This window comes from Trichosurus vulpecula, chromosome 1 (assembly GCF_011100635.1).
Source record: "Trichosurus vulpecula isolate mTriVul1 chromosome 1, mTriVul1.pri, whole genome shotgun sequence".
Lineage (NCBI taxonomy): Eukaryota > Metazoa > Chordata > Mammalia > Diprotodontia > Phalangeridae > Trichosurus > Trichosurus vulpecula.
In genome coordinates, this window is record NC_050573.1 from 73,294,574 (window position 1) to 73,307,465 (window position 12,892).

Here is a 12,892-nt window from a genome sequence, read left to right on the forward strand (position 1 = left end):
GCCCCATATTGCCTCATATGGCATTGACTCAATGCCATACGCCTCTCAGTGTTGATGCTGTTTCTTGGGAGTCCAAGTCAGCCAGAATGAGATGCCAGAAGGTACTGGCTGGACCTTTAAAAACAAACAAAGAAACAAAACTCTATTACAACATGACCCTTCAAGATAGCCCTGAGACTATTCTGCTCCAAACTTCTGTTTCTCTTTGGTGCCTAAAGATTTGGAAAATTGCAGGTGGAGAACACACAGGAAGAGGCACAGAGAGGCATCATGGCAAAGGGGAAAGATTACTGGCTTCAGTCAGAGGACTCAGGTTCAAATCCTGCTTCTGATACTTGCTAGCTATGTGACTGGACAAGGTGCATAAAGTAACCTCTGTAGGGTCATCTCATCTGTAAAATGAAGGGTCTGACTGTGTGTCTGCTAAGGTCCTTGTGGTGCTTCATGGATAAATTATATCTACAATGTTATCCTGGTCCACCACTGTCAAGAAAGGAAATAAAGTTAGTCAGAGATGTGGAGCTGAAAGGGACCTTGGGGGTCTTCTAGTACAGACTTTTCCTTTTACAGATGAGGAAACTGCAGCCCCAAAAGGTGAAATGATTTGCCTAGGGTCTTGTGGGTAATCTAGTGGCACATCTGGATTTTGAACACAGGCCCTGTGATCCCAAGTTCAGCACCCTCTCTACTGCACCCCACCATGTGTTTGATGTATTCTGTTGTAACGACAAGCAAAAGTGGGACTTTTTGTTTTGCCCTTTTTTGGTGGGAGTTCTAGTGCTTCTGAGCACTAAGGTAAGCAAGTGCCTTGGATTGAGACTTGCCTTTGTTTCAATCAAGAGTCTTTGATGAGCTGCTTAAGTCACAAGAAAGCCTAAGTCACACGAGTTAGAGTCACATTGTTGTGATGCCCTCTGTGGGCTGACCCTGAAGAAGTATGTAGTTATACTCTGAAGTTAACATTTTGCTTTGGGAGTTCACTCATTGGAAGAGCATTCCTGTGATTTCACCAGAGGAGACTCTGGGTAGCTGTTAAGGAGTGACCCTCCCCTCCCCCTGCCACCTCGGCTTTGAAAACCCAGATGTTGGTGCTTCTGTCTCTGGTAACTATGTATGTATGTATGTATTGCTATGGACAGACAGTCAGAAGCTCTGTCTGCTGATTTGCATTAGGTGCCCTTTTTATATAATTTCTGCTTGTAATTTCTGTTTGACTTTTCTCTGAAGTTAAGGGTGTTGACTTTTCCCCCTGAACTAAGTGAATGATATATGTATGTTTAATTAAAGTGAGATTGTAAACCCCTTAAAGTTGCTTCCCTTAGAAAAGCAGATCAAAAGAACTTGTGCTAGCAGCCTTCCTGTGTGCTGGTGTTATTGGCCTTACACCTCCACAGCAGTTGATGGTAGCCTTGTTGTTAAATCTACCTGGCATAACCTATTTTTGATGAAGCCATACTGGTGCTTTGGAATCATTACTTCCTTTTCTAGAGGCTCACTAACTACCCCTTCAAGAATCGGATTTTTCAAGAATATAATTCAAGCTCACTGGCCTTTGCTTTGCACTCTCCATTATCTTTTCTGTTGTGATGATCAGGGAAATTTCTCTTTCTTCAGTCCTAAGGTATCTTTCCCTTTCTCTGTGAAAGATTTGAAAATCATTGACTATGTCTCAGCAATCATACCTTTCATCCATGCTGGTGGTTTGGACTCCTCAAGGACAATTAAATGATCTCTTACTGTCTCCTACTTAATCTTGGATTTTAACCTCCTATTTTTGTCCTGTCCTTTCCAAACCAAAAAATTAAGCAGAGAAAACAGAAGCAAAGTTGGAGGTGGGAGCTCAGCTTTCTTTCTACTTCCAGTTGTCTTCACCTTGTTTGACCCAAGCAGCGGTCTATGTGGCCCCTTCTCCATGCTCCTGTTTCTGAAATATAGCAAACAAACAAATCAACCAACTCTGTGAGAACAATAAGGACACCAAATCCACAAACATCTTCTCGTTGGCCCAAGCTGTCATCTTCAGTGACCTCTACTTATCATCAATCAATCAGCAATGTGCTAAGGGCTGGGAACTCTAGTGATAGTGATGATCTTCTTACGAAAACATGTCAGGCTTTTGTCCTCCTTTTTCATTACCTTCCTTTCTCTCTATCTAATGTAAATATCTTTTTAAAAAATCTGATTCTTAGTTCTTTGTGCCTCCCCATAACTCTTTTGATAATTCCCTTGAATTATTTATTTTTGTGTCTTCAGATTTTGATTCTCAAGAGTTTCCCTTTCTTTCTGGGCTGGGTTCCCCTATAGAATTTTAATCCATGAGATTCCATATATATTTTATCTAAATCCTTTGAAATCTGCTCTCTCCAAATCTAGAGTGAATGTGAGATTATTTCACAACTTCCCTCTCCTCTATCGTGACGTTTAATATGGAGTGGTCACTTCTCCTTAAAGCTCCCATCGTTTCCAGCCCTGACATCAATTCTTCCTTGTTGGCTTGAATCAGATGCAAAATGGTTCTAGGGGTGGTGAATCTGTGGCCTCAAAGCCACACGTAGCCCTCTAGGTCCTCGAGTGTGGCCCTTTGACTAAATCCAAACTTCACAGAACACATACCCTTAATAAAAGGATCTGTTCTATAAGACTTGGACTCAGTCAAAAGGCCACACTTAAGGACTTGGAAGGCCACAGGTTCCCCACCCCTGATGAGCTATGACCCAAAGCTCCCCAAACTCTGGTCTAAGAAAAACTAGGTCCAATTTCATAAACCTCCCTGAAAAGGTCAGTTTTTTTCTTTATCTAATATCCCTCTACTTACAGTTTTTTTCTGGAGAATATATGTATTTTTACAAATGTGGGTAACAGTATCCCAACTGCCATGTAAGCACTTAAGGTAACATGCATCCTAAGTAGAGGACAATCTTTATTTCACCACATACTTTTGCAAGATTGGAGGTCAGTAGACCTCCATGGATTTAATTACCATCTCTGTGCTGATGATTCTCAAATATACTTATCCTGCTCCAGTCTCTGCTGACCTCCAATCTTGCATCTCTAACTGCCTTTCAGACATCTCAAAAATTAGATGCCGTGTAGGCATCTTAAAATCAATATGTCCAAAATGGAATTCATTATCTTTTTCCCAAACCCTCTCCTCCTCCTCCTCCTACCTTTTCTATTACTGTAGAGGGCAACATTGTCCTCCTATCTCTCAGGCTCATAATCCAGGGGTCATAATATATGATCTCTGTGATATATTGCTGTAATCTCCTTATAGCATTTACATTTTTTGCATCAGTATTCCTTATGGAAATTGGTCTATAGTTTTCTTTCTCTGGTTTAGGAATCAAAATCACATTTGTTTTATAGAAGGAATTTTGTAGAACTCTACCTGTTTTTTCAGTTTATATAATATTGGAATTAATTATTCTTTAAATGTTTGGGAGAATTTGTTTATAAATTCATTTGGTCCTGGGTGAATTTTGGGGGTGGGGTGGGTGGGGAGCTCATTTATGGCTTGTTCAGTTTCTTTTTGTACAATAGTGTTATGTCAATACTCTTTCATCTTCCATTAATGTAGGCAATTTTAATGTTTGTGAACATTCACCTATTTCATATAGATTGCCAGTTTTATTAGCATATACTTAGACAAAATGGCTTGTAGCAATTGCTTTAATTTCATCTTTATTGATTATGCATTCGTCTTTTTCATTTTTGATACTGGTAATTTAATTTACTTCTTTCTTTTAAAATAATCAGTCAATAGTTTATTTTATTAGTTCTTTCATAAAACTGGCTCCTAAATTTATTTGTTCAGTATGTTTTAAAATTTAAATTTTATTTAATCTCTCCTTTGATTTTAAGGAATTCTATGTTGGTGTTTGGAGATTTTAAATTTGTTCTTTTTCTAGTTTTATTAATTGCACACTCAATTCCTTGATCTGCTCTCTCTCCTTTTTATTGATGTGTTTAGAGATGTAAAATTTCCTCTAAGTATTACTTTGGCTGCATCCCACAAATTTTGGTATGTTGTCTCATTGATGTCATAACTCTTAATAAAATTGCTGTTTCTATGATTTGTTCTTTGACTCACTCATTTTTTAGGATTGGATCATTTAGTTTCCGATTAATTTTAAATCTATGCTTCAAAAGGTCCTCTACTGAATGTAATTTTTATTGCATTATGATCTGAGAAGGATGTATTTAATATTTTTGCTTTTCTGCATCTGTTTGTGAGGTTTTTGTGCCCTAATACATGGTCAATTTTGTGAAGGTTTCATGCATGCCTGAAATATAGGTATACTCCTTTGTATTCACACTCAATATTCTTCATAGATCTATCATATCTATCTTTCATGAAATTCCATTCAGGTCATTCATTTCTTTTTGGGTTCTTTATCTAGGCCTGAGAGGGAGTAATTAAGGTATTCCAGAACTGTAAGTTTATTGTCTATGTCTCCCTGTAACTCATTTGACTTTTCTTTTTAAGAATTTAAATGCTATGCAGTTTGGTTTATATATTTAGTTTATATTGATAGGGGTAGCTGGGTGGTACAGTGGCTACTACTCTATTCACCTTTTATGGTACCTTTCAGCAAAATGTAGTTTCCTTGTTTATCTCTTTTAATTGGGTCTAAATTTTTTGGTTGCTTTCTCTCAAATCACGATTGTTACACTGACCTTTTTTATTTCAGCTGAGGCATAATAGAATATTATCCAGCCCCTTAATTTAACTCTGTGTGTTTCTTTCTGATTTGAGTGTATTTCTTGTAATTGATATATTGTTGGATTCTAGTTTTTAGTATATTCTGCTAAACTCTTCCTTTTGATGAGTGAGTTCATCCCATTCATATATAAAGTTATGATTGTTAATAACTTATTTCCCTCCATCTTATTATCTTATACTTTTCCTTCTTTTTTTCTCTAAGCATTTGTTTTGCTTCTAACTAATCTCTCCTTTAATCTACCTTCCCAGGCAGGTGAAATGTATTTTTGTACCCGGCTCTGTATGTGCGTGTACATGTGTGCGTATATTTTTGTCTCCTTTGCTTAATTTAGATGAGAGTGAGGTTCAAGTGTTACTTGCTAGCCCCACAACTCCATCTTTTTTATCGTATAGATGTCTACTTGCACATCTCATTTATGTGAGATAATTTTCCTGATTCTTTTTCTCCCTTCTCCAATGTGTTTCTCTTTTCTGCCCTTTCTATTTTTTTTGGAAATCATTAAAACATAACATAATTACTCATAAATCTCCTGTCTAATTATACTCCCTCTATGACCACTGATGATTATAGAGATCAGAGGGACTACATCATCTCCCTCCATAAAAATATAATCAATTTTATCTTTAGTCCCTTATGATTGCTCACTCATGTTAACCTTTTTATGCTTCTCTTGGCTGCTGTATTTGTCAAATTTTCTAGTAAGCTCTGGTCTTTTTTATCAGTAATACTTGGAAGTCCTCTGTTTTATTAAAAATCCCTTTTTTTGCTCTCTGTAGAATTATACTCAATTTTACTTGGCAAGTTATTCTTGGATGTAAGCCTGGATCTTTTGCCTTCTGGAATATCATATGAGAAGCTCTCTGGTGCTTTACAGTGGTGGCTGCTAAATCTTTTGTGATCTATGGCTTCTCAGTACTTGAATTCTTTTTTTTTTTTCTAGATGCTTGCAGTACCCTTTCTTTGACCTTGAAGCTCCAGATTTTGGCTATCATATCAATGGAAGTTTTCATTTTGGGGTTTATTTCACAAGATGACTGGTGCATTATTTTAATTTCGACTTTGCTCTATGGTTCTAAGAGCTCTGGACCATTTTTTTAAAAGATTTTGTGAAATATAATATCTAGGCTCTTTTTGTTATCATGGCTTTCAGGTAGTTCAATAATTCTTAAATGATCTCTCCTCAATCTGTTTTTAAGTCAGTTGTTTTCGCTAAGAGATTCCTCACATTTTCTTCTATTTTTTCAGTCTTTTGACTCAGTTGTAATTTTTTTTTATGTCTTCACATTAGCTTCTCACCATTTGCTTCTATTTGATTGGTTCTAATTTTCAAGCAGTTATTTTCTTGGGCAACACTTTGTATCTCTTGTTCTAAGTTGTTAATTGTCTTTCCATGTCTTTCTTCCATAGCTATCATTTCTTTTCTAATTTTTTCCTCTCTCATTTGGTTTAAAAAATCATTTTAGCTCTTTTTAAAAATGCTTGTTTTATGTGTTCCAGGAATTCTAGTTGGACCTGTGTTTAAAATGCATTTTTCTTTGAGGCTTTGCTTGTATTTTTATAGTTATTTTATTCTTTTAGGCTTGTGTCTTGAGCTTCTCTGTCACCTTGAGAACTCTTTACAGTAGGATTCTTTTTATGTTTGCTTATTGTTCCAGTCTATTTTTTCATTTTGTACTTTATGTTAGGGCTGAGCTCTGTGCACTTCTGGGGGAATTTCCAGACTCAGTTTTTGTGCCATCTCATCTCCATCTGCTGTTTTCACAGCTCTGACTGGAAACGTACAAGATTTCAATGTTCCCAAAGTGACATGATCTGGGGGCAGAGTCTGGTCAGTGCCTTCCTGGTCTGAGATCTACAAGTTCCTGGTGTAGTTTGGGTCTGTCAATTTGTCCCTAGTTGGAAGTTTATGTAAGATACTGCTGGACTCAGGCACTATTAGCCCTCTGCCAGACTCTGCAGGTTCATAGTGATTAAAGCTTTCCTTTGATCCAGGATTCTTGCCCATATTATTCCACTGCTTGGACTAGAGGCTAGAACTGAGTCTCTGCTCTGCTCCTGGAATGAGAACCACACAGCCACTGTCTGCTTCTGAACTTGTTCCTTGCTCAGCACACAACTAGAGCCCAGATCACTTCTCTCTGCCACCCCTTGGTGCAGATCCCTTCCTCAGTCTGCTCCAGATCTGTGACATAACTAAATAGTGGGCAATCAAACTGCCAGATGGCATCTACTCCTACATTCTACACTAGTTCAGGGATCCCCTGGGATCTCTTTCTGCTCTGGTGCTTCCTACCTGCTGCCCAGTCTTGGCCCTCTTTAAATCCCTAGGTACTGGAATACTCCATGTGCTCCTTGCCAGACCCTATTCCTGAAGTTGAAGACCTATCTGTATTCCTAAGCATTCCTTGGGTTAGAAAAATAACAAAGTGAGTTTTTCTTAGATTTCCTAATCAGGATTCAGTCTGGCGCATTTTCTAGATTTTTGTGGAAGAGTTGGGAGTGGGAAGCTAGACTCTACTTCTTACCACCCCACCATCTTGGCTCTGCCTCCCCTTCTTCTACTTTTAAAGGAATACGTCATCCTTCCTGATAACTTGGCAGGTGGAGAAACATTCCTGACCTCTTCTAAGAGGGAGACCAGCCTGCATTTTTAGCATAGTGAGCAATAGCTTACTTGATGGTGGCAGAAATATAAACATCACACATTTAATAAAAGTCACAGTAGAATTAGAATTAGCCCTGTTTTCCATACTTACTGGGAGTGAGATCACCATTCCTTGCCATTTTTGCTAGTAGCTTCCTTAGAGAACCGCTATGACAAACTGCTTTTGGAGTAGTCTTCAATGCCAGAAATTACTCTGTTTTTTACCTTGTTAGCACCTTAACAGTCATACCCAACTTCCCTTCTCTTCTCTAAGCAAGCTCTTACCAAGCTTGTCATACCAGCTTGTCTTAATTAGTCTGACTTAGCTTATCTCATTTACACTCTTGTCAGTTACTATCTCCTCCTTGGGTCCTTCTCTTTCAGTTCATCTTCCTCTTTGAATTCTCTTTCTCCTCCTTTCCCTCCTCCTCTTTCATCTCTTCCTCAGGTCCTCTACCTTCTTCATCTGGTTTTCTTGTTTCTTCTGCTCCTAAGATCTAGTCTGTGTCCTTCTATCCCTTGAACTAAATTCCTCATCTTTAGTCCATAGCTTATGTTTCCTTTAATCTTGCCCCTTCTCTTCTTATCTTCAGTCTTCCTTCATCTTGAGTCTTTTTTCTCAAGTCCCCTCAAATTTCCCATACTTAGGTTCAGTCTTTGGCCTTTGGCACAATTCCAACGGCCTCCAAATAATTTTCACAATGCCTTCTCTTTCAGCTATCAATTCTCTTTCCCACAAAAATTCCAGTTCCCTTTCCACAATCAAGGCATCCTGAACTCAACACCCCTCTCAAATCTAGATGTCCTAAGTTTCAGATCCCCTCTTTGAAGTCAGACATCATGATTCTCAGCTCCTCTCTCACAGCCCAGACAAAGTAAGCTCCAGCTCTATTCCCAGAACCATGGAATCTTGAACCACAGTATCCTGTCACTAACCTAGACATCCTGTGCCCCCAAGTTCCCCTTCCACAATCCAGGTATCCTGGCTCCTAGCTCCCTTCTTGTAGCCCCTTCCTAGGCCCATGTCTACTCTGTAACTCAAACATCTTGGATTCCAGTCTCTCCTCCATAACCTAAGCATTCTGATCCATCATGTCTTTTTTTTACAACTGAAGACTTTTGGATTCCAGCTTCTCTCCATTACCTTGCCATTCTGGGCACCCTCTTCCCTCCTACAATTCTAGAGTACTGGGCCGAGTTTGATTCACCCAATTCATAAGAAGTGACTTCATGACCCCTCTCTGAGCAAGGTCATCAGAATCACAAAATCTCAGAGAGGGAAGGGAATCCAAAGGCCACTAGTACAGCAAGTACCTGGAAAAGAATCACCTTTAAAACATAACCAAGCAACTAAACAATTACCTTGAACAAAGTTGTAGAATATAAAATAAATCCACATACATCATCAGCATATTTTTCTTTTACCAGCAAAACACAACAGTAAGAGAAAAAAGGAGGAAATCCATTTAAAATAACTGAAGACAGTATGAAATACTTGAGGGTCTACCTTCAAAGACATGCACAAGAACTATATGAACATAATTACAAGATAGTTTTCACACAAATAAAGGCATCTAAACGATTGGAGAAATCTTAATTGCTTAGGATAGGCTGAGCCAATGTAATGAAAATGATAAGATTACTTAGATTAATCTTCTTACTCAATGCCATATCAACCAAACTAACAAAGAATTAGTTTATTGAGCTAGGAAAAAGAATTCGTCTAGAACAACAGGTTAAGAATACCAAGAGACTCAATTTTAAAAAATGAAGTAAAGTGACCTAACAGTATCAGATATCAGATTATAGCATGAAGTGGTGATCATCAAATCAATCTGGATAAGAAAGGGAGTGAATAGTCAATGGAATAGATAAGGTACACAAAATACAGACGTGAATGACTACAGTAGTTTTGTGTTCCATAATAATGTTTGTTAAACCCAAAGATCCACACTTTTGGTGCAAGAACTCACTATTTGACAAAAACTGCTGGGAAAACTGGAAAAAGTCTCAAAGAAACTAGCCATAGACCAATATCACATACCATATACCAAGATAAGCTCAAAATGGGTATACAATTTAGAAGCAAAGGGTTATACCGTAAGTAAATTAGAGAAAGATGGAAAAAATTACTTGCCAGATCCATGGATAAGGGAAGCATTCGTCACCAAAGAAGATATAGAGAAGTCCATGGAAGGTAAGATGGATAATTTTGATTATGTAAAATTAAAAAGTTTTTGTATAAAGAAAACCAATGAAGTCAAAATTAGAAGGAAAGCAGGAAACTGGGAAATATATTTTACAGCAAGTTTCTCTGATAAAGGTCTCATTTCTTGAATATATAGGAGCTGAGCTAAATTTATAAAAAGTAAGAGCCATTTCCTAATAGGTAAATAGTCGAAGTATAAGAACAGGCAGTTTTCAGAAAAAAAAAATCAAAGCTATCAATAATTATATAAAAACATTCCAAATCACTAATGATTAGAGAAATGAAAATTGAAATAATTTTGAGGTACCACCTCACACCCATCAGATTAGCTAACACGACAGAAAAGGAAAATAACAAATGTGAAAGGGTGTGTAAGAAAATAGGTACACTAATGCTCTGTTGGTGGAGTAATAAACTAAAACCAACCATTCAGGAGAACAATTTGGAACTGTGCTCAAAGGGCTATAAAACTGTACATACCCTTTGATCCAGTAATATCACTACTAGGTCTGTATCACAAAGAGATAAAAAAAAATTAAAAAGGAAAAAAGACCTATGTCCTTCTAACAGCAAGCACCCTGGTACACCCAGGATGGCCTGCTAGCACAGGTTCTTTGATGTATTCTTTTTTTAAAGGAAAGGCAATTGTAAGGGTGTCAACAATCTTACTTTAATCAATCATATATAAATCATTCACTAATTCAGGGGAAAGGTCAGTATCCTGAATATGGAGAAAATACAAGCAGAGAAATTAGCACAGAGATCCAACAGACAGGGGTCCAACTGTCTGAACAAAGCAATACAACTATCTACATACACTACCAGATGGAGCAGGCATCAACATTTGAGTGGTTGGGGGGCTCTTAACAAACGGCCACTCAGAGTCCTGTCCAGAGAATCAAAAGGTCCTTCTCATGAGCAAGCCCCCAAAGCAAAATCTCACCTCAGAATATATATACACTTTTGGCTAATAGTCTCAGAGTCAGAAGGCATCACAACCCTCATGCCTCAGTGCCTAATTAGCTTAGTACCAAAAGGTGTGAAAGCCTTCTTACAAGGAAGCCTCCCTGTAAGCAAGCCTCCCCTCAAGCAAGCTCTTCCTTAGGCAAGTTCCTCCCTCAATGGGCTCTATGTGGCTCAGGATATATCACAGCTGGGCCAGAGTTCAAAGCAGCAGAACATGTGTGATTGAACACATGTAGTCACATAGGCCTATTAATGGATGGGGAAGATCTCCCTATTCCACTAACATTACAATCCTTTGTACAAATATGTACACAAATATTTATAGTAGCTTTTTCTTGGTGGCAAAGAATTGGAAATTGAAGAGGTGCCCTTTAGTTGGGGAATAGCTTAGTAAGTTATGGCATATGATTGTGATGGAATACTATTGTGCTGTAAGAAATGATGAAAGGGATTGGTTTCAGAAAAACTTAGGAAAACTTATATGAACTGATGCAAAGTGAAGTGAACAGAACCAGGAAAACATGTACATAGTAACAACAATATTGTCATGATAAGCAACTGTGAATGATCAGCAACTTAACTAATTTCATCAATACAGTGATCCATGATAATTCTAAAAGACTCATGTTGAAAAACACTATCCACTTCCAGAGAGAGAAATGATGAATTCTGAGTACAGATTGAAGCATTTTTTTTGCTTTCTCTATTTTTCTTGCCTTTTTTTTTTTTTTTGCAACATGGCTAATATGGAAATATGTTTTGCATACCTTCACACGTATAATGAGTAGCATACTGCTTGCCTTCTCAGTGGATGGGGGAAAGACCAGGAGAGAAAATTTAGAACTGAAATTTTAAAAATTGATGCTTTAAAAAATATAACCAGTAAGTGGCATTGTCCAGTCTTTGTTGGGAGACTTCCAATGAGAAGAAGGCCACTACATCCCAAGGCTGCTCATTGTGCTAGGATTGGATCTAAATATTAAGATGTCTTTAAATACATCAATGATAAATTTGTCACTTCGCCACTTTTACCCATTGCCTCCAATTCTGTCCCTCCTCCATGTGACAATCCTTCAGATAATTTTATAACACATGGCCTCAATGCCTGGGCTCTTATGGGCTGTTCTAAAGGTTGACCTCCAAGAATCATTTTCTCTTTTCCCTTTTGTGCCCCCACCCATAATTTACTCTGGAAAATCTCCAAATGTTTTCACATGTCCAGTTTCCTCTGATGAGCATAAAAAGGGTCCCAAGTTTCCATAAAAGCACTCAAGTTAACAAATTTATACCAGACGTAGGACAGACAATTTTTCACCCTGAAGAAAACGTACTGATAGGCAAAAAGCACTGACAAGAACACATAAATAGATATAGCAAATACATAGAGCTTTCACAGTTGTTCCCCCCAGAAGGAATTAAGTTCGGGGCTTCCAGCAGGGCAACAATCCAACATTCTGATAAGTCCCAGGTTTTCCTTTGTAACAAATATACACAATCAAGCAAAAACAATTTCTCACATTGTCCATGTCCAGAAATGTCACTCCCAAATCTATAGTACTCTTTGTAATTTGGACTATCAGTAGAAGACAAGCATGGTTTGGGGCAACCTCTTCCAATCAGAGCTGCATTATTGTATGGATAATTTATTGTAATTGTGGAGGATGGCACGATGCCAATCTCTTTCAACTATATCGTGGTTTGAATTTCCTTACTGTTTTCCGGATGCAGCAACCACATGGTGATTCTCTTCTTTCTTTCCAAGCGATATGTTGTTCAGGAACTCTTGGACTTGAGTTTGTCATAAGGCAATCCACAAGGCTAGTACAACCCAAGAAATCCCTCTTCTCCAACTAGAAACCTCAATTTTGATATCATACTGGCGAGGGAATAAACTGTCCCCCCTTTTCTATATAAGGGATTAGGGCTCAAGAACATTCTCTAAGAATTTTCTTTCTTAGGCCATAGGGATAATCACGTGACAGCTTTTATTATGTGCTTCTGTAAGACCTCTTGATACTTCATGACAGTCCTTGGTGACTTATCTTGGGTTCAGAATGTCCATTCTCAGGAATTCTCCTCTCTGGCCTTGTGGATAAGCAGAGGCCCGCGTCTGCTATGTGCTTCTGCCTAGAGTCAACATTAACTGCTTGGGGAGAGGGAATGGGAAGGAAGACACTTTCCCCCACCCTACTTCATTCTGGAAGAAAGATGCAAGGGAAAAAGGTGGAAAGAAGCTAAACAGTTCATTTTTAAAGGCTTTGGCAAAGGGAGGAGTCCTCCTTTAGGATGCAACGATCTTGAGTCTTAACCTATGAAATCATCTTATGTGCAACCTTAGTCACTAAATCA